This window comes from Miscanthus floridulus, chromosome 1 (assembly GCF_019320115.1).
Source record: "Miscanthus floridulus cultivar M001 chromosome 1, ASM1932011v1, whole genome shotgun sequence".
NCBI lineage: Eukaryota > Viridiplantae > Streptophyta > Magnoliopsida > Poales > Poaceae > Miscanthus > Miscanthus floridulus.
In genome coordinates, this window is record NC_089580.1 from 25,464,220 (window position 1) to 25,485,439 (window position 21,220).

General features: G+C 41.7%; 1 non-coding gene across 1 annotated transcript; it reads right to left on the reverse strand.

The window, feature by feature from the left end:
* Positions 1–4,199: 4,199 nt before the first annotated feature.
* LOC136511593 (small nucleolar RNA R71) lies at positions 4,200–4,306 on the reverse strand. Its single transcript, XR_010772769.1, has one exon. It is a non-coding gene; the product is annotated as a small nucleolar RNA R71 (small nucleolar RNA).
* Positions 4,307–21,220: the final 16,914 nt, after the last annotated feature.

Below are 21,220 nucleotides of genomic sequence, written 5' to 3' on the forward strand. Positions count from 1 at the left end.
CACTTTTGAGCGACCGAGTGAATCATTTGAGGAACTCAACTTTATTTTTGCAAAACTTTCAAAACCTCTAGAAAGAAAGTCGATCAAAGAAGGAATGATAAGCATTTTTGTGAACCGTTCTATCTTGCAACCACCTAAGACTTGGAGAAGGCCAAAAAGCCCCACAGGTAACTAGATAATAAAGGGTGGATAGAATGCCAATTCATTCACATCAAGGAAGAAAACTTTGTTATAGGAATGACACTTTTGAAATGTAATCGGCAAAGTAGCAACTCCTGATCAAAAACCAACGTCTTAGCTTTTACTCGAGGACGAGCAAAGGTAAGCTTAGGGGATTTTGTTGGTGGTTCTTACCAACAAAATGTAACCGCCAACTATGATCCAAAAAGGAGGAAACTACATGTTTTTACACACATATACCTTTACTATTGACATAGTTCCACTTGTATTAGAAGATCAATGTTTTGCAGAACATGTCCAAGAATATGGTGAAATTATATTCAAAATGCGCCATCAGAGAAAGCATAACGCAGACCCGCTCAAAGAAAATAGAAGAAGGCCCAAGACCTGGCCAAGCACCACCGTAGCAAAGACCTAGGACCAGCCAGGAGCCCATATGCGTAAGGTGGTGGCGAGGCAGGACAGCAGGGGTGCGATCGCACCCCTGGTACGCTTGCACCGCCCCTAAGCCCACTTGGCCTCTCTCTTCTCTGGCAGTTGCATGGCGACATGCAAAGATAGTGCAAGGTGGTTTCCTAATTTATCTACACCCAAACCGACCATTCTAGTGCTATAAATAGATGAGGGAGGCCTCTCCCACCTCACACACAACTCAAGAGCCTCTCTCCCTCCACTTGTATTCTTTTACTATTTTTAGTAGTATTTGGAGCAAGACAAGCTTCATTGGAGAGCTTGAACCTCTAGGGGCAATCTCGGTATTGTTGGCATTTCTTAGCGCAATCACCAAGTGCGGAGATTTTAAGTCTATCCTTGGCAACGGCGCCAGAAATGCTTGTTGGTATTTCTTAGCACAATCACCAAGTGTGGAGGTTTTAAGTCCATCCTTGGCAACGGTGCCAGAAATGCCTATTAGTATTTCTTAACACCATCACTAAGATTGAGTTAACCTTAGCGATGCTGCCAAGAAACACCAACTATGATAGTTCTTAACGATTATAGAAAACATCCGCAAGCGCACAGATCTTTCATTGTAGCATTTCACCAAGAAGTATTTAGGGTATCATTATTTATATTTTCCCAAAGGAGGGCAAGGTATAAGATTCTAGCATGAGCATGAACAAGATTACATACTTGCATAGTGGACCATAGTTCATAACAGGGGTAAAAATGGTAATTTAAGGATAGTGGACACACATATGAGCCAACCTCAAGGATAAAAGGAAAACAAAGAATAAAAGAATGTTCCTAAGTGGAGCCGATATGTTCTAATATAGCCGTGCAAAGAACAAGTGATGATCATACAAATTACATGGTTAGAGCTAGAACTGAGCGTAAGATAGGTCGGGAGGCCACCGAGTACTATTATGCCAGCAACCTTGTGTGACAATTTAGACTCCTACACCCTACCTAAACATGGGGATTACAAGGGACGGACAGGGTTGTCACCACCTGCCGCCTACCCCTCAACCAGAGAGTAGGAAATGTATTCACCTATTTCTCCATACCCAAGCACCATGCTTGCGTACACAAAAACTGCCCAAATTCCCACAGGCCCCGACCATACGGATCAACGGGTAAAGAACTTGGGCACACTCGAAGGAATGATGAACCGCCACCTCAACTTAGCTCTAATTCTACTCATATAAGTTATATGAATGATTAAGCATAAAGTTCTACATGTCAAGATCATAACATACAAACTTTATGCTAGTTCATATATCATGATTATAACATGAGAACTATAGTCCAGTTCATATGCATTGCTATATTGTAAGTAAGAAAGCATGACTATGGAAGAACTCTTTATAGTATTCATACCAAGATATCACTCTTCTTCCAACGAGCCAAGCCCTCCTTGATAGCTTTGCTAGCTCACAAAACTACTACTAAAAGCTAAAACATTGCAAGAGTAGGGTAGTGAGGTAGAGGCTCCAAATGATGTGTGTCATGAGAAAGAGCACTACCCCTCTCTTTATACTAGTGAGGTGGTCGATTTGGCGCTGCAAAATAAGGAAACCACCGGAAACTGCCTATGCATGGTGGCATGCAACCGCCGAAGGAGCATGGGCCTGAGAGGTGGCGGTGGTGGTGCGCCCACACCTGGTGGGCCCGCCTCGCGATCACCTTCACGTGGTCGGTTCCTGGGTGGGCCTGGACCAAGTCCATGTCGGTGCGCAGCCTAGAATTGGCTTTTGGTTGGGCTTTTACTTGGCTCCTTTGTGCTTTTCTGCTTTACGCTTTCCTATGTTGCACCTTTCTAACATTTTCCCTTGTAGTTCATGTGTATGTCCTGTAAGATACTAAGTAGCCAATACATGTGGAAATATGTTAATAGTACATGCTATGTGTCATAAGTTTGTTTATTTCTCCTATTTTGGACTTTATTTGGTGGTCGAATTTGATGGTAGTGACTGCCAATAGGTATGAATAACATGAAGAGTTCCCTTATGTTCTTGTTCTCATTTTATCAACATAGCTATGTTATATAATTAGAGCAAAGTTCTTATGTTATTCATTTAGTATATAGAACTTTATGCTTAATCTTTCATACATACATGTTTAGACCAAGACCTATGTTTAGGTGATGAGTTCTTCTTTAAGTTAGTCTTGGTCATTATATTCTTGCGGGTTCACCATCCGTCCCCATGGTAGATGCTCTAGTACAGGACTCCTGATAAAGATGGATGTTCCTGGCCAACGCTAGAGTAGTAACTGATAGCGTAGGCATAGTGTCTAAGCTATACATTACCTTTGTTTGCCTTGTTCCCTACAATTGAGGGGTAGGTGGCAGGTGGTGATAGCCTTGTTCGTCCATTATAATCCCCCATGTTTGGGTTCGGCGTAGAGTTGGAAGCCGGAGGTACTTGGCAGACCAAGTATAAGCCGGTGCCCGAAGTAAGTTTATAGTGACCAAAGATATCTTAACTTAGGATCTCTAACCTTAGAAATCCATGTATTTGTATGATCATCTGCTCATCTTAGCATAGCTATACAAGATAAGTCTACTCCAGTTTAGGTTTATTCTTTTATTCTTTATTATTTCTTTTATCTTTATCCTTGAGATTGGCTTGAGTGTGTGTGTCACACTATCCAATATCTATCTTAGATTACCCTTGTTATGGACTTTGGTCTACTATGCAGTCATGTTATCTTTTCCATATCCTTATTAGAGACTTTTATACCATACCTTCCTTTGGGAAAATATAAATGAACGATACTCGAATACTTCTGGGTGAAATGCTATAACGATATATCCGTGCGCTTGCGAAATATTTCTGCATGTGTTCAGAAATATTGTCATGGCATTTCTGGTGCCACTGCTAGGAAACACCAATCCTAGTGGTAACGTTAAGAAATGCCAACAATCATTTCTGGCATCATTACTAGGGAAGGCATTGGTTAAAAGAATCTATTAGGACATGTTCATGATAATATGCATGTGAAGTAGCCATTGCTCATAACAGGATAACTTTGCTTGTTTTCTCCTATTATGGATGAAAATAGGATAGTGTAATACGGTTTTGACTTGCCGACGACCTTCATCGAGAATCCAGAGTCATTCCTAAAAAAGGCCTGACATTGTGTCAATCCTCCTTCCAATACTTCGCCGACAACTAAACCCATCACCCCCGCACCATCAGTACAAAACACCCATGGCCGATAAGACGCTGCATGAGTACTCCATCCCTACTGTTGCCAACATGACCGTTGGGCCCACTGTCAACATGGGCGACGTAAACTTTGAGTTGAAGACCGGCCTAATCATGATGGTGTAGGCAAATCCATTCTATGGATTGCCTAGCGAGGATGCCAACACACATCTCCAACACTTCCTGGAGCTATGCGACACCGTCGTCATGTAGGATGCTGCACCAGAGATAATTAGACTCCGCTTGTTGTTGTTCTCCCTCCTGGGGAGCGCAAAATAGTGGTTCTACAAGAACTAGGAAGTTGTTAACACGTGGGCTAAGTGCTCCATGGCCTTCCTTGCAAAGTTCTTCTCGACGAACAAAACCAATGCCCTTTGTAGAAGAATTTCTAACTTCTAGCAGGCATCATTAGAATCCATCCCAGAAGCATGGGAGAGGCTACAAGAATACATCCTTGCCTGCCCACACCATGGGATGAAAGATTGGTTGATCCTTCAAAACTTCCACAATGGGCTAACTTCCACATCCAGAGCCCACATAGATGCTATTGCTGGAGGTGCCTTCTTCTCACTCACAGTCAGCGGAGCTATGGCTCACATTGAGAAGATGGTCTCCAACCAGGGGTAGAGTGAAGACAAACTCCAAACCCAACAAAATGGCATACATACCATGGAGGAGGTGGATATGCTGGCCATAAAATTGGATCTCCTAATAAAACGCTTAGACGAGCACGCTACCACAAAAGGAGCAACCTATGGTACCATCCAATCGCTCTACTTGCATATACCATGCAAGGTGTGTGAAAACTTCAGACACTCAAGGAATGGCTGCCTCAAATCCCATGAAAATGTGTAGTACAACAACTATAATGGGTTCTATCCACAAGGAGATCCAGGGTGGAATTAGTTGCACCCACAATATCAGGAACGTAACCATGCTTATTCAAATTTTGCAAATCAACCTTCCCTAACAAATTTTGTGTTAGAGCAAGCTTAAATAAATGAAAACCTAATTAAGAATCTTGCCTCTAAGAATAAAATTTTGGAAAACATTAATTCAAACTTAGAAGGCTTAACCTCTTCTTTCACAAATCAATTAAGCCTTAATAAAATATTTGAAATCCAACTAGCTCAAATAGCCGCTACAATTCCTACATATGATTTTGAAAATATCTCGGGGCAAGCGGTAATCACGAGGGATGGTAAGTCCACTCGTGATCTACCATATCCTAACCATGCAGGAAAACTCAGAAAACATGGGGGTACAACCTCGATCCTGAGGCTTTGAGCTAGCTTGGGGAGGACCCCCACAAGGTAACGTGTATCTTGCACTCTCACCACCTTTCCATTACCTTGCATAAAAAACAAAAGAGAAATAAAAAATAAAAACTTAAGGTTCTCTTGTTCAACATTAAATGTTTTCACCTCTGTTGGATGATTCTGGTTTATCCTTTCATGCTTCCTCTCTCTGTACAGGCATGTTTTTGGTTTAGGAGTGTTGGTTATACATCTTTTAAATTAAGCATAGTGCTTAGTTTGAAGTTTAGATGTAATGATCATGCTTCTATAGGATTTTTAATTTAAGCGTGGTGCTTAGGTTAATTAGCCTACCTTGATCAAATTAGACATGGTGTCTAGTTTGACTATTAAACCAAATATGTTAAGTATAGATATTGGTTAATCATATGGACTAGCCCTTACCAAAATTTATCAACTTCATGAGGGTAAGTCTTTGAGATGACAACAATGATGAAAAGTTTATATCACCATGGCAAGAGATAATCAACCAATCACAATGAATACTAATGAAATCCTGGTCACAAGATGACACAATGATTTTCTCACCGAGGTTCACTTGCTTGCCGGCAAGCTAGTCCCCGTTGTGGTGATTCACTCACCTGGAGGTTCACGCGCTAATAGGCATCATATGCCTAACCTGCAATCAGGTGCTGCACAACCAACACAAGATGAGGATCTACAAGCCACAAGCAATCCACTAGAGTACCTTTTGGCTTTCTACCGGAGAAAGGTCAAGAACCCCTCACAATCACCACTATCAGAGCTAGAGGCAATCACCTTCCTCTGCTCGACGATCCTCACTACACCAAGCTATCTAGGTGGCAGCAACCACCAACAGTAACTAGCAAAATCCGCAATGAAACACAATCATCAAGTCCCTCTAGATGCAATCACTCAAAGCAATGCACTTGGATGCTCTCAATTCTCACCAAATGATGAATCAATCAAGTAGGATGAGTGAGAGAGAGATGGCTATGCTCACTAGGATGTATTCTCAATAGAAATAGCCAAGAGAGTGAGCAAGAGCCGGCCATAGGGATTAAATAGAGGCCCCCTCAAAATAGAGCTGTTGGGCTCAATAGGCAGCCCAACTTGGGATGACCGGACATGCAGGTCACGCTGACCGGACACTAGCCCCCCAGCATCCGGTCGTGGATCTCCATCCAAGTGTCCCCCTAGTTCAACATCGTTCGCACGATACCAATGGTCAAATAGCTCCCCGTCAGTGCTTAAGTCAAGACCGAACGCAGCCATGGTCCATCTAACGCTGTGCCATCATGTTCGCTCGCGCGCTCGCCTACGTGACCAAGCCACCGATCTAATGCACCGACGACCTGACTAGACGCGCCAACAACATGGCATCCGATCACTTCCAGAGAGCATCTGGAGCCGCATTTCTGTGACTAGATGTGTCCGCTCCACTTTGATCTGACGCTGGCCAGCGTCTGATCCTTCTATCGCTGCACGCCAAGTTCAATTGCCCCTATGTCATCATACATCATAGGTGACCAGACGCAGGCCCTGCGCATCTGGTCCTCTACTCCTCCAGAGTTCGGTCATGACCTAGATACAGCCCAAGCATGCTAGCTTCACTATAATTGATCGAACGCACCCAGCGCCGAGTCCGGTCACCATGTGACCAGAGTCTGGTCAGTGAAAAATAGCACCTTCTCTTCACCAACTTCGTCACCCTTGATCAAATGTGCTAACCACCAAGTGTTTCACCTTGTACACATGTCTTAGCATATTTTCACACACATTTTCAAGGGTGTTAGCACTCACTATAATCTAAATGCATATGCAATGAGTTCGAAAACATCTAGTGGCACTTTGATAACCACATTTCAATATAGGTTTCACTCATCTTAATAGTATAGCTATCTATCCTAAATGTGATCACAGCCACTAGGTGTCTTAATCACCAAAACAAAATGGCCCTACAGATATCACCTTTGTCTTAAGCCCATTTTATTTTTTTCTTTCTTCTTTTTCAAGCCCAAGCACTTGATTATCACCATGGTCATCACACCATCATCATGATCTTCACCATTTGCTCCACCACTTGGAAAGTGCCACCTATCTCATGATCACTAGAGCAATAGGTTAGCATTTAGGGTTTCATCAATTCACCAAAACCAAACTAGAGCTTTTAGATTGGATTTTTGGATTCTCATTCAAAAGAATTTGATCCTTATGATAATTTTCTAAACGGGTCATTAGAACAAAGGAATGGTCCTGTAGATTTTGATTGTGAGGATTTATTTTTAGAAAAAAAAAGAACATTGGAAAACTATGGAATGTGCTTTGTCAAGTTCCTATGAGAACCATATGGATTGGGCTTATCACCTTCCTTTGAGCAACCAGTGGAACGGTTTGTTTTATAGGAACAAATAAACAATAATGCTTGGCCACTGGCGCCTATCCCATCCAGACACGACATCTCCACTCATCCACTCTCTCTCTCTAAAACTCCACTTCGCTTATCCCTTCAGTCAAATCTATGCCATCCTCTTCCTTATCAGATTTCTCACCCTCCAAGGCCCATTTCTTCCCCACCCTAGCACCATCGCCTGCCTCAAGCCTAGGCCTGATGGCACCCAGCTGCTCATGGTAGCTTCTATTGCCAGTCCTTGATGCAGATGCGGCGGTGCTCCATCTTGTCATCGAGCCACTGCTACCCAGTCCCCATGTCCCCTTCTAGTCCCTGGTAGTGGGTGCCACCTCTGGCTTTGCGTACCAGTGGTGGTGGTATGAGGACACGTGATAATGCTTGCGGCTATGGTCATTGTCCTCGTTCTCCAAAGCTTACAGGCTATCGCAGCCCCCCCCGGTAGGCCATGGCCATCGGTGACACCGTGTTTCAAGTGTTTCAGGCATTTTAGACTTATGTTTCAAGTGTTTCATCTAAATGTTGTAAAAGTCTATCTGGGATGTTGCAATGGCAATATATGCATGTTCAAGGCCGGCCATGTGGGCAAAACCTAAATTTAGGGGCCCTTATATACATATGAACTAAATGCTTATATATAAGAAGTGCTAATGATAAACACTTTACTACATATACAAAAGCAATATTCATAAGAAACAATCTATATATCTATATCTATATCTATATCTATATCTATATATCTTATATTTTCAAACCCCACTAGCAATTTATCTTGCCATGCAAAGTGTCCACATCAACATCCACTAGAACATCCCACTAGCACATGCAACTATCTCGCCATGCAAAGTGTCCACATAACCATCCATCTAACACATTCCATTATGTCTTCATTCAAGCTATTCATATTAGCAAGCCATATCTTTTACTAACATATATTTAGTTGTCCACATTGTCCACATCAGAATGCTAAAAATAGCCACTAACATGTATTATGATATCATTAACATGTATTATGATATTTATTCAATATTATTAGTAAATATAAGAAGTATAATTTCACCAACGATTCCTGGAGCAATGCATGGGGCATTATTCTAGTTCATATTGTAAGGAAAATGGACCCTAGGCCTATTTACTTTGGATTTTGGTGTTTGATAACCAACACAACAAAATTTGACTAATGAATTTGTAAGTAATTGTTTTGTAGTTCAATAGGGTGCAAGACGTGACTTGGATGAAGGCGACATGATGATCCTATGATCAACATCATAAGCAAGACCCTAGAAGCACAAGAGAAGACCTAAGATATCAAGCATAGTCCAAGCACAAAGATGGGAACCAAGCCAGATGCAAGATCATGAAGAAACGAGCTCGATAGATGTGACCGGACGTGGCCCTTATAAGGACCAGACGCGTCTGATCAGTTGCTCAGCAATAGCAGGCGTCAGCAGCTATGACCGGACATTGAGTGAAGCTATGACCGGATGCACCGATGACACTGTTCTTCATCACGGTATTGTTTTTAGCTTGACCAAACGCAGTAGCACTGGACGACTGGACGCACAAAGTACAGCGTCCGATCGAATTCAGAGAGGTTCCAGAGCAACACCAGCGTGATCGGACGCATCCGATTGAGTGAGACCAGACTCGACCCAGAGTCCGATCAACGCACACTCTAATGATTAGGGTGACTGGACGCATCTGGTCAGGACGTTAGCAGCATCTAGTCAGTAGCAGAAAGGTGGGTTTCACCCCTAACGGCTACTTTCTCAGTGGGGCATATAAATAGACCCCCAACCGGCCATTTGAGATGGTAGAGAACTGAGGAAACATACCAAGGGTGTTGATACACCACTTTAGTGATCTCCACTTACATGGTGCTTAGTGATACATTCAGTGATTAGCGTAGGTGCTTTGTGAAGTGCTTAGGTTAGTTAGACCACTGCTTATGCGCTTGCTCTAGGTTTAGGCCTAGTGTTAATGAGGTTTGCACACTTCTTACCACTCCATGCTTGCGCACACCATTGTTGTACATCAGAGGGGCTTGTAGTCTTGCCAGATCACACCAACCACATTTGTGGTGTGGCCGCCACCGTGTACAGAAGGGAACAAGGCATGTGGTGGTTCGGCCAGAAGCTTGATAGTGAAGACGGCGGGGAGCGGTCCGGGAGAGGCTTGCCAGAAGGCACACCGGAGACCCACTTGCATGCGGGGAAGGCCCGAGGCTATCCACAGAGTTACCCGACTAGGAGCTTGGCCCTTGCGAGGGGCTCCAACGAGGACTAGGGGGAAGCTTGCACGCTTCTCGATACCTCAGTAAAAATATCAGAGTCATTGATGGGAGTTTGCATATCTCTACCTTACTCTTTAGCTTCCGCATTTACATTGCAATCTTGGTTTTTGCTTTACTTTCCTACTTAGTGATAGGCTAGTTGATAGGTTTGGAACCTAGGTTGCATAACTCCTTTTTGTGGTAGAGATAGCAACACACTAGTAAAACTATAGTTGCACATTTAGATTACTTTCTTGGATAGATTTTGACTAGGTGAAATTAGAGGCCTTAGTTAGAGTTAGAGTTTTAATTTGCCTAATTCACCCCCCCCTCTCTTAGGCATCACGGTACCTTACAAGTGGTATCAGAGCCGGTTGGCTCAATTTGGACTTTTGGCTTCATCGCCGTTGAGCCGATGCTATTTAGAGTGGTTGGGAGGATACCTCTAGGCCTCCGCACTTTAACAGCACTAACTTCCCTACTATAAAGTTAGAATGGCTTGTCACCTTGAGGCGATAGATTTGTGTGTTTGGAGGGTCACTCGTGATGGGATGAAACCCATTAAAAATCCCAATAAACTCATAAAGAGTGAAAAAAAAGAAATTCATTTCAATGCTAGAGCTAAAAATTGCTTGTTTGAATCTTTTAGCATGGATGTGTTTAACCAAGTGTTTACTTTAAATATGGCACATGAAATTCGGTTAAAACTCCAAGAGCTCCATGATGGCACAATTAGTGTTCGTGAGCAAAAACATTGTCTAGCTAAACAAAATTATGATTCCTTTAAAATAAATGATGATGAGCTTGTTCGTGATATGTAATCTTGTTTGAATCTAATTATCAATGAGCTCCATTCAATGGGATTAACAAAGCTAGATGATGCGGACATCATGAGGAAGATCATCTCTATGCTACCACAAAAGAAATATGCAAGCATCATCACCATCCTTCACAACATGGAGGACTTGAGCACCATGACCCTGGCCATAGTCATTGGCAAGATAGTGGCATTTGAAATGTCATACAAGATAGGTCAAGAAGAAGCCTCTTCATCAAGCAAAGGCAAAGCTCTCACATGTAGTGAGAAAAAGAAGATGAAGGGCAAGCAAGTTGAGACAAGCTCAAGCTCCTCAAGTGAAGATGAAGAAGAAGATGAGGATGATGCTGATGAAGAATCAAGTGATGATGATCAATCTTCCTCCTCCACCTCCAACCTTGATGAAGAATCTATCAAGCTTATCAACAAGGTGGAGAAGATGATCCAAAAACTCAATGTTAAGGGTGTGCCCATCCAAATTCAAGATTTCATCTTCACTAATCAAAGAAATGAGCAAAGAAAGAAAGGATGCTATGGATGCGGTGAGTTGGGGCACTTTGTGGAAGTTTGTCCAAATAAGACCACACCCAAGACAAAGAAGAAGGCATGCAAGGACACAGCCCTCACATCAATAAGGTCATGGGATGATTCTTCAAGTGAAGAAGAAGACCACCACAAGAGGCGCGGGCACAAGCACTCATCATCAAGCACCTCACATGTGTGCCTTATGGCACAAGGTAACAAAAAGCCTATCCCTAGTGATAGTGACAATGATAGTGATAGTGATGATGATCTACCTTCTTATGATGAAATTGTGCAACAAAATCTTAACTTTGCTAAAGTTTGCACTAGTCAACAAAAGAAGCTTGAAAAATTAAAAGAAAAACTAGATAGCTCACAACAAGCTTATGCTACTTTGCTTGAACAATATGAAACTTTTGTCAATCTTAATATGAAGCTATCTACTAAAATAGAGCAACTTAAGACTAGTGCAAACACAAATAATTGCACAATCAATGATAAGCAACTTGTAAAGAAAAAATGAAAAATTAAAGGAAAATTTAGCTAGCTCACAAGATGATTATAAAAGTTTGCTCGCTAAAATGGAAACCATGTGCAAACATTGTGATGAGCTAACTAATAAAGTTGCTAATCTTGAAGCCATTGGTACAACCCTCACCAAGGCACCTAAAAGAAAAAATTTAATTTGTTGACATGACTAAAAAGGATGCCTCTACTTCTTGCAATGATTTATGTTTAGACTCACCCTTGTGCAACCAAGTTTGTATTGAGAAAGTTGTTGTAGATACATGCACACAAGAGGTTGCAATGGAGAATGAGCAACTCAAGCAAGAAGTGGCTCACCTCACCAAGGACTTGACTCAAGTGCAAGGCAAAACGGTGCAAGCCCAACTTCATTAAGATAACACCATCAAGGGAGTGAAGAAGCTTGATAAAGGACAAACTGTGGTTTGCTACGTGTGCCACAAGAAAGGCCACAAATCCTATGAGTGCAACATGAAGAATGGGGGAGGAGCTAAGAAGAAAGAGAAAAACAAAAAGGAAACAAGCAAGCTCTCCAACACCTACACCAACAAGGTGGACAAAAATGCCTCCATACCTTATCTCTTGAAGAAGAAGAAAAATGACAAGGTGGTGACCATCAAGGTGAACAAGCAAGCCAACAATGGATCCAAACACATTTCAGTGCCAAAGGAGATCATTTCCAACATGAAGAGCACCAAGAAGGTTTGGATCCTGAAAGGAAAGTGAGAAGACCGATGGATATCGAGGAATTTGGAGACTTGGCAAAGTATGGATGCATCTCATGGGGTGCATCATTATGGACAAGGAAATTGCCAAGTGGGTTAGTGAATACTATGGACCTAAATTCCCCTTCCCATGTTAGATAACTAGATTTAATTTCTTGCAATTTCAACTAGCATCTAGTTTCTTTTCATGCCTAGGTTTACATTTGCATGTTTAATCTTTTGTCTTGCATACACTAGGTATATCTTATGGTAGGCTTACTTGGTTTCACTCTTAACCCTTGGAGCAAACCAACATGGTTTAAATTGTTTAGGAGCATGGCACATACTTGTTTTATAATTATTCATCTAATATGTGCCAAAGTCTAAATTGTAGATAATTTCTCCTAAATAACACCTTCGAAAATGATTCTCACATTCATGTGATGTCATCTTTCATGTGGTATTTTTTATTCTAAAATCAATGTGCATGTCTCCTACAAGTATTCCATACTTGTGTGTACAAATTTAGGGGGAGGTTACTCTATAAGTTGGATGCTTTGAGACTAACACCTTTTCAAGCTTATCATGTGTGTAGTAGTCTCATTGCAAGGAAAATGAAGTCTCTGGAGTTAAGCATCTATTTACACCAAAATTTGGGAAGAAGAACGCGGAAACTCGAAGCTTCCAAGATTGTGTCATCAAGGAATCGATTGCATAAGGGTCAATATCAGTTGATTTAGATGCGGCACTAGAATCAGCTCTCTTCAGATGATGTCAACAAATAACGACAATAAGCTACGGTTGGTGTCGGGAAAGACATGTCGGACTCTACAAAAAGGAAAAGATTAGGGTCCAAGTTATCTTAAATTAGGGATGTTTTCTCTTATACCAAAGATTGTAATGAGTCATACTTGAGTAGGATTCATGCTTAGGCTCCGGGTATAAATATTGGACCCCGGCTATTGTAAAAAGAGATCCAATCAATCAATACAAATTACTTTTTTTGGGTTTACGCCAACCCTTAGGAGTAGGAGTAGTGTAGATCTCGGTGAGTTCTTCAACAAGCAAGGCTACATCGGCCCGGCCGACCTCCAGCTTGTCTATAAGTACCGTCGTGGCTTATATTTCCGTTTGTAAGGCTGCATCGGTTAAGTTCGACCTCCGCTGTAAGCTCTAGTATAAGCTAGTTATAGATCCTTATCTAGTTCAAGTACGGCTGCATCTATTAAGTTCGACCTCCACTGCCCGAATTAGATTAAGGTCAAGTTATCGGCTCTGCCTAAGGGTGGCATCCTTCGGGTAGATTCATTAAGTAACCGATCTTGCTAATGTCCCTACTATCATTAGGTTTTAGCAATATCAACCTGCCCGATCGAGATCGATCTAGATCGGCCTCTGTCGACATGGGATTCTATCCCATGCCGAGGACACACGAGCAAGCCGGAAGGGTCTGCTTGATGCAGCTAGAGATCCACCTAGCTTCAGCGCAGGGGTGGTCGATCCTGCGCACTCCTCTTGAGACGTGCCAGTCAATTTAACCTTGTAATTGACAAGGAGAGAAAGTTTATCAGTAATTAAGGGCGGAACATGCCGGTGTTGCCAGACAGTCCCGAATGTGCGACTCTAAGAGCCAATATGAAAGGAGATTGACTAAATAGTCGATTCCAGCATATTCATAAGAATAAATCAGTTAAAGCTCATGGGGTTGTGTAAGAAGAATCGGTTATCACTCTAGATGAATATCATTGTTTAAACAAATATTGGTCAATGGTAATAAGATATTAACAATAATTAGTTCATGTTAAGCCAATGACTGCAAGTAACCGAACTCCTTTATAAAAGAAACAGTTCATCATCATTCAATCATTTAATAGAGATAAATCTAATGAACATATTAGATCTCATCTATCGCTATAACCAGTGGGGCATGAGGCAGAATCATGCAGGCCATAGAAACAACAATAGACTCAACGACCCTAACTTATTACTAATATCAGTGGGGCATGAGGTAGAATCATGCATGCCATAATATAATAATAAGATCATGGGGCTAACACATCTTTCAACCTATCGCTACTTCAACGATCTCGTGATGCGAACTATTCATGAAAGCGCTCGATATTGGCTAAAACGGCCGATTCAGGCATAACGCATAGTTAAGGTCATGCCCTTTTAGGAATAGATCTACCAAATAACGATCCCCACTCTATGGTGCTAACAGTGGGGTGTAAGGCAGAATCACACAGGCCGTGATAACGGGCCATAGAATAGTTTTTGCTAGCCAATAGACCTACTCAAGATCAAACATGCCTTAACCGCACGCTATGCACATCAAGATTGACGTAAAACAGCCAATAAAACATAAATCATCGTTTAAAGTGCAGATTAGATTAGTTTAGATTAACAAATGATGGGTTAATAAAGATATAAGGCTGATCTAGATCAATCCTAATCGAGCGAAGTGATATTGCTGTAATTAAATAAATAATGAAAGCAACAAGTAATATTGGTAACTTAATGAATCTATTCAAAGGGACGCCACCCTTAGATAGAGCTGATAACTTGACCTTAATCTAGTTCAAACAGTGAAGGTCGACCGGATCGATGCAGCCGTACTTGAACTAGACAAGAGTCGATAACTAACTTATACCAGAGTCATAGTGGAGGTCGATCGGATTGATGTAGCCATACAAACAGATGTATATGCTATGACGGTACTTATAGACAAGCAGTGGAGGTCGACCGGATTGATGCAGCCGTACTTGCTGAAAAACTCATCGAGATCTACTCTACTCCTACTCCTAAGGGTGGCCGGAGCTGAAAAAAGTAAATAACTTGTATTGGATTGATTGTGTGTCTTTTACAATAGTCAGGCTTTGATATTTATACCCAGGACCTACGCATGACTCCTGTCTAAGCACGACTCATCACAATTTTTGACCCTAGAGAAAACATTCCTAATTTAAGATAACTTGGACTCTAATCTTTCCCTTTTTGTAGAGTCCAACATGTCTTGTACTGGCGCCAATCATAGCCTTCGTCGTTATCTGCTGGCGCTATCTGAAGAAAGCCAATTCTAGTTTTGCATATGAATCAGCTGGTTCCAATCTATACGCAATTGATTCCTTGATGACATGATCTTGGGAGATTTCGAGTCCCTGTGACTTTTCTTCCAAATTTTGGTGTAAACACATGCCCCCAATTTTGGGATAAAAGTAATTTTATTCCAAAATTATCATGTATGTGCCCCTGATAGGTTCGTAGTCACAGGTAAAGAATCTTGATCTGGGGTCTACTGTTTGTCGTCGTCTATGTCAGCTCATGAGCCCATGGTTCAAAACTTTTATGAGAGCATCATTGCTTCACGGGCACTTGGATTCATCCTTCTAGGCTGGCTATAAAATGTCTATCCGACCCTGGTGGGAGCAACTCAACAATTCAGCCATGTTTCTCTTTTACCTGTCTCCTCAAGTGCTCCTAACTCCACTGGACCCTCCATGGTCTATCCTTTTGCTATGAAGATCTCGAGTGGCTAGAAGAATTCTTGTGCGTAGGGTGATTGTGTCTCCCATCTTAGCACCTTGTCGAGCAAGAGAATCAGCTACTGTGGTTAGAAGAATCCTTGTGATATCACCTGGGTCTTCTCTCCATGCTCGCAGAGCTATTCTAGTGTTTGCAAGGGTTAAAAAGCGTGGACACTTTCCCCTTGTTTGCTCAATCGAATGCCTATCGGGAAAGCCACAAGCTTCTTTCTAGCAGCTTCGAGAAATCAGCTAGGCATCTGTTAGACAGGCAGCTTTTTTCCCTTCTATGTCGCAATTTTATTAACGGGCCGATGTGACTTGGTTTATGATGACTTTCGGCCCTGTGGGGATTCAAACTTCCTTCAATCCAAAGAGACCTTGGTGTGCTAATTGTTGGTCAATGTAAATCTTTTGCATCTATCCCATGACATTCTGTAACTTGGGAGAGCAATAAGTCCGAATTTGTTATCTCTTCATTATCTGTTCCCTAAATTCTCGGAGCGTCGATCCTTTTTCATATCTGATTTCAATTTCACACAGCTGGCGAAATCTATCTCTTTGCCTTCCTGGGTTATATATACAGGCCATGGCTAGGGATCGAAAAACAACTCGCTTCACCTCAAACCTTTTGCGTCCTTAGTATAGTTCCTGCTTCTCCATAGGTTTGAGATCATGGAGAACAACAAGAAGTTTTCTAAGGAGGCCCTCAACGAACCTACATCATCGTGTCAGCGCCTTCATCATCAGGAGGGTACAACTCATGGATGCCCCCACTGCCTTGGGGAATAGGACCGACTCCGTTCAGCCTTTAGGGTCCTCTTTGTTAATAGCTCGTTGCTAGCTCCCTTGTTATCAAAGGAGGCAGATTGATAACGATGATCTGCTTGCCTCCATTGATCGGCATGGCTAGAGTCTTGCTGAGTGTCTCTCCCTCGCAGAATCGGCTCTAGCCATGGTTCGATGTTGATCACCTCCCGAGGCCAATTCAGTGGAGGATAAGTTGGCTAAGGCCAAGGCTAGAATTATAGGTGAGATATATGTCATAACCTTTGCTTCCTTTCAATTTCATCTTCAAGACTCTAATCATCTCCCCTTTGAATCTTTTAGATTTGTCTACCCAACTGGAGAGCCTCCGATTGGCTATAGAGCACGTGGCAGGATTCGTCAATGCTAGAGGCACCATCCTAGTGGTTTGCCTACACGACATCCCAAACCGTGTCAGGGAGGTCGCTTTGCATGGCATTGGCTTCTACGCAAGTTCATTCTAGCCATGAGCTTCGGTTCCTTCCCCAAGGTTTTCTAGCCGCGGCGCACCCTAGGGATTATGAACGCTTAATTGAGGACTTCTTCAGCGTTGCTAACTCTATAGCCTTTATCTCCTAGGCCGATGATATAGTAGCCAAAATGTTTTCCGGCCCGTAGTTTGTAATAGGTGATATTAGCAAAGAATTTCTCCATCTTGAGTGATTTTTTCCTTTTGTTTTGTACTTCATACTATATGCATCACTTTATCTATGTTTGCTTTGCTCCTGCAGATCGATACAGCTATACTTGAACTAGATAAGAGTCGATAACTAACTTATACTAGAGTTGCAGTGGAGGTCGACCGGATCGATGCAGCCATACGAACAAAGGTATAAGCCATGACGGTACTTACAGACAAGCAGTGGAGGTCGATCGGATCGATGTAGCTATACATGCTGAAGAACTCACCGAGATCTATTGTACTCCTACTCCTAAGGGGTGGTCGGAGCCAAAAAAAAGTAAATAACTTGTATTGGATTGATTGTGTGTCTTTTACAATAGTCGGGCTTTGATATTTATACCCGAGACCTGCGCATGACTCCTGTCTAAGCACGACTCATCACAATTTTTGACCCTAGAGAAAACTTTCCTAATTTAAGATAACTTGGACTCTAATCTTTCCCTTTTTGTAGAGTCCAACATGTCTCGTCCTAGCGCTAATCATAGCCTTCGATGTTATCTGCTGGCGCTATCTGAAGAAAGTCGATTCTAGTTTTGCATTCGAATCAGCTAGTTCCAATCTGTACGCAATTGATTCCTTGATGACATGATCTTGGGAGCTTTCAAGTCCCTATGACCTTTTTTCCAAATTTTGATGTAAACAGCCTCACATCCTTTTAACCCACCGTTTATCTTTTTACATTGCAACAGTTCTTACTTTAAACGATGGATTATGTTTCATCGGCTATTCTACTTTGATCTTGATCATGCATAGTATGCGATTAAGGCATGTCTGATCTTGAGGAGATTTGTTGGCTAGTTAAATCTAGTCTATAGTTCGCTATTATGGTTGTAACGATCCGATCGATCCCCATTGATGGCACTTTAGATCGGAGGATGCTAGTAGATAGATTTGTTTTCGATCAGACGTGACCTTGACTGTTTGCTATGGCTGCATTGGCTAAATAGTCGATCGCCTGCACTTCAACATTCATAACATGTTTTCATGACCCTGTTAAATGTGAATAGATCTATTTTATTTAAAGGTTTAATCTGTTCTCTTTATTACGGCTGCCATCAATCCGGTCGAACCCCATCGTTAAAGATAATAGGTTATATTTGAGGAGTTTATAGGTCTGCTCGTATTGAATAGTCTATTGTTCATATGCTATGACCCTTTTTCTACTTGAATCGGCTATTTCAGTCGATTCGCCTGTGCTTTCACAGATATAGCATGTCTTATAGAAAACCTGTCAATGTATAGACGGGTTTATGAATTCTTCAGCTTAGTTTGTTACTATTATCATAGCTGCCATCAATCCGGTTGAACCTCACTGTTGGTGGTAATAAATTAGATTCAGAGAGTTTGTAGACCCGTTTATACTAGATAGTCAATTTGTTTGTATGTTATATCCTTTCTCGTTAGATTCATCGGTTCAATGCTTTACATCAGTAATATCCACCTAGCTTATGATTTTACTTATGCCTATGTGTATTGTACTTGTCATCATAAAATCAATCGTAACCCATGAGCAGTACAGTCCATAAACAGTCCATTTCTTTGTGTATCGGCTATTTAGTCAATTTTCCCATCTGGCTGCTCCTGTAGCGACACACTTGGAACTGTTTGCGCAAAATTGGCATGTTCCATCTTAAATTACTGATAAACTTTCTCTCCTTATTAATTGCAGGTCAAATTGACTAGCATGCCTTGGGGAGAAATTTGTAGGATCGGCTAGCCCTGTGTTGAAGTCAAGCGGATCTCTAGCCTTGCTCCATCAAGCAGATCCTTCCGGTTTGCTGTGTGCCAGGTGCATTGACATGTTTTTGCACTGACACACGTTCTAGCACGCTCGGTGGGACACCACAATCGTCATGGTGACTTACAACAACAGTAACATTCTTATTGTGCCTTATGAGGACCTACCTGATAAGGATAAAGATGTCATTAGCAAAGCTATAGAAGAAATTTAGAATAAGTGTTTTTGTCCTACACCAAAACATGCAACAATAAAGTTGTTCAGAAATATCCACTACTAAGAGTTTTGTTGGATGGGCAGTCAGATACAGACGAAGCTGGGGTAGGTGTTTCTTCATAGAGGCTATAAACAAATATGTTCATGATGCCATATTGAACCATAATACAGTTTTCTTGAACACATTCCACAACACCATGAAAGAGGTGTTTCATGGATATCCAATTGATCAGGTTGGACCGGTTTACTATAATATTCCACATCCATCGACTCAGTGGACTAATCAAGCCGGTACTAGCCATCAAGAAGTAGCACCAGCTGGTAATGATGATGTACATGCAGTTCAGAGCTCATCTGAGCAAGTTTAGGGTGCTACTACTAGTCAGATGCAATATAATCCTAGATCATCAGTGCAGCATGTGCAACAGCCGACAGGGCAAGTTTAGAATCAAATGGTTAATTTTGGCACAGCAGGCCAGATACCATCATTGGCTCAAAAAATAGCGCCATCAGTTCAAAGGATTCATAGAGAAATAGATCCCAGCATTTACAACCAGAGACTTTAAGCAGCAAACCAGCAAAGGACCCAACAGATAGAGATTACGCAAGGGTATCATTATGGCACAGATTACAATACCTTTCATATGATTCCAAATCTAGGGTATCAAGGTACCCAGAATTTTAATCCATAGATGGGTCAACAATTGTAGAGAAATACATATTCAAGTGCTGATGAGTTGTTGCTCAGAGTGACCGAGATGATAAAAAATTAGTTCGATTTAAAGCCAAAAGGGTAGACCTTCTCGTACAAACACCTATATCCAGAGTGGTATGATTTGATCGCTCTTCCTATAAATTATAGGCTCCCACAGTTTGCTAAGTTCAGTGGACAGGATAGCACAAGCATAATAGAACATGTCAGTCGGTATCTTTCATAGTTGGGCGAAGCATCCATTAAGGAGGCTCATCGAGTTTGTTTCATCTCCTTGTCCCTATTGGGACTAGCCTTCACTTGGTTTTTATCATTGCCAGTTAATTCTATTATTAATTGGGCTAACCTAGAGAAAAAGTTTCATACATATTTTTACACTGGGATAGGGGAAAAGAAAATTACTGATTTGATGACCATAAGGCAGAGAACTAATGAATCAGGCACCGAGTTTCTTTAGAGATTCTGAGAGACCAGAAATTTGTGCTTCTCATTAAATCTAACTAATGATCAGCTAGCTGCTTTGGCCATTCAAGGAATATTGCCAACATGGAGAGAGAGAAGCTGCTGGGGCAAGAGTTTGACAATTTAGGTCAGTTGGCTCAATGAGTGGTAGCACTCAATAGCCAATTCCAGAGTTTGCGTAGAGATACCCAATTCCAAAAGAGCACCGCAATTGCCGAAGCCTATAATCCATATTCAGTTGATGATGGCAATGAGTACGAAGAAGAGTAAGAGATTGCTGCAGCTAAATGGAATTAGGGTAAGAAGAGAGTAATGGTGCCAAATCCTTAAGGAAAAGGAGTTGAAGAAAGCTATGATTTCGACATCACAAAATCAGACAAGCTCTTCGATTTCTTGATTGAGAAGGGACAGATCAAGTTGCAAGCCAATCATGTTATGTTGCCTCCTGATCAGTTGAAGAATAAGTTCTGCAAGTTTCATAACGCTACTTCTCATTCCACTAATGAGTGCAAAATTTTTCGGCAACATATACAAAGAGTTATTCAGCAAGGAAGGCTCAAATTTGATACACCTCGGAAGATGAAAGTCGATGATAATCCTTTCCCAAGAGATCAGAACATGGTTGATGCTAAGTTACTCAAAGGAAAGACTAAGGTCCTGACATCAACCAGAGTAAGAGAAACTAGAACAGTTGATCCCGAGATGCAAATATTAGCTGATGAATA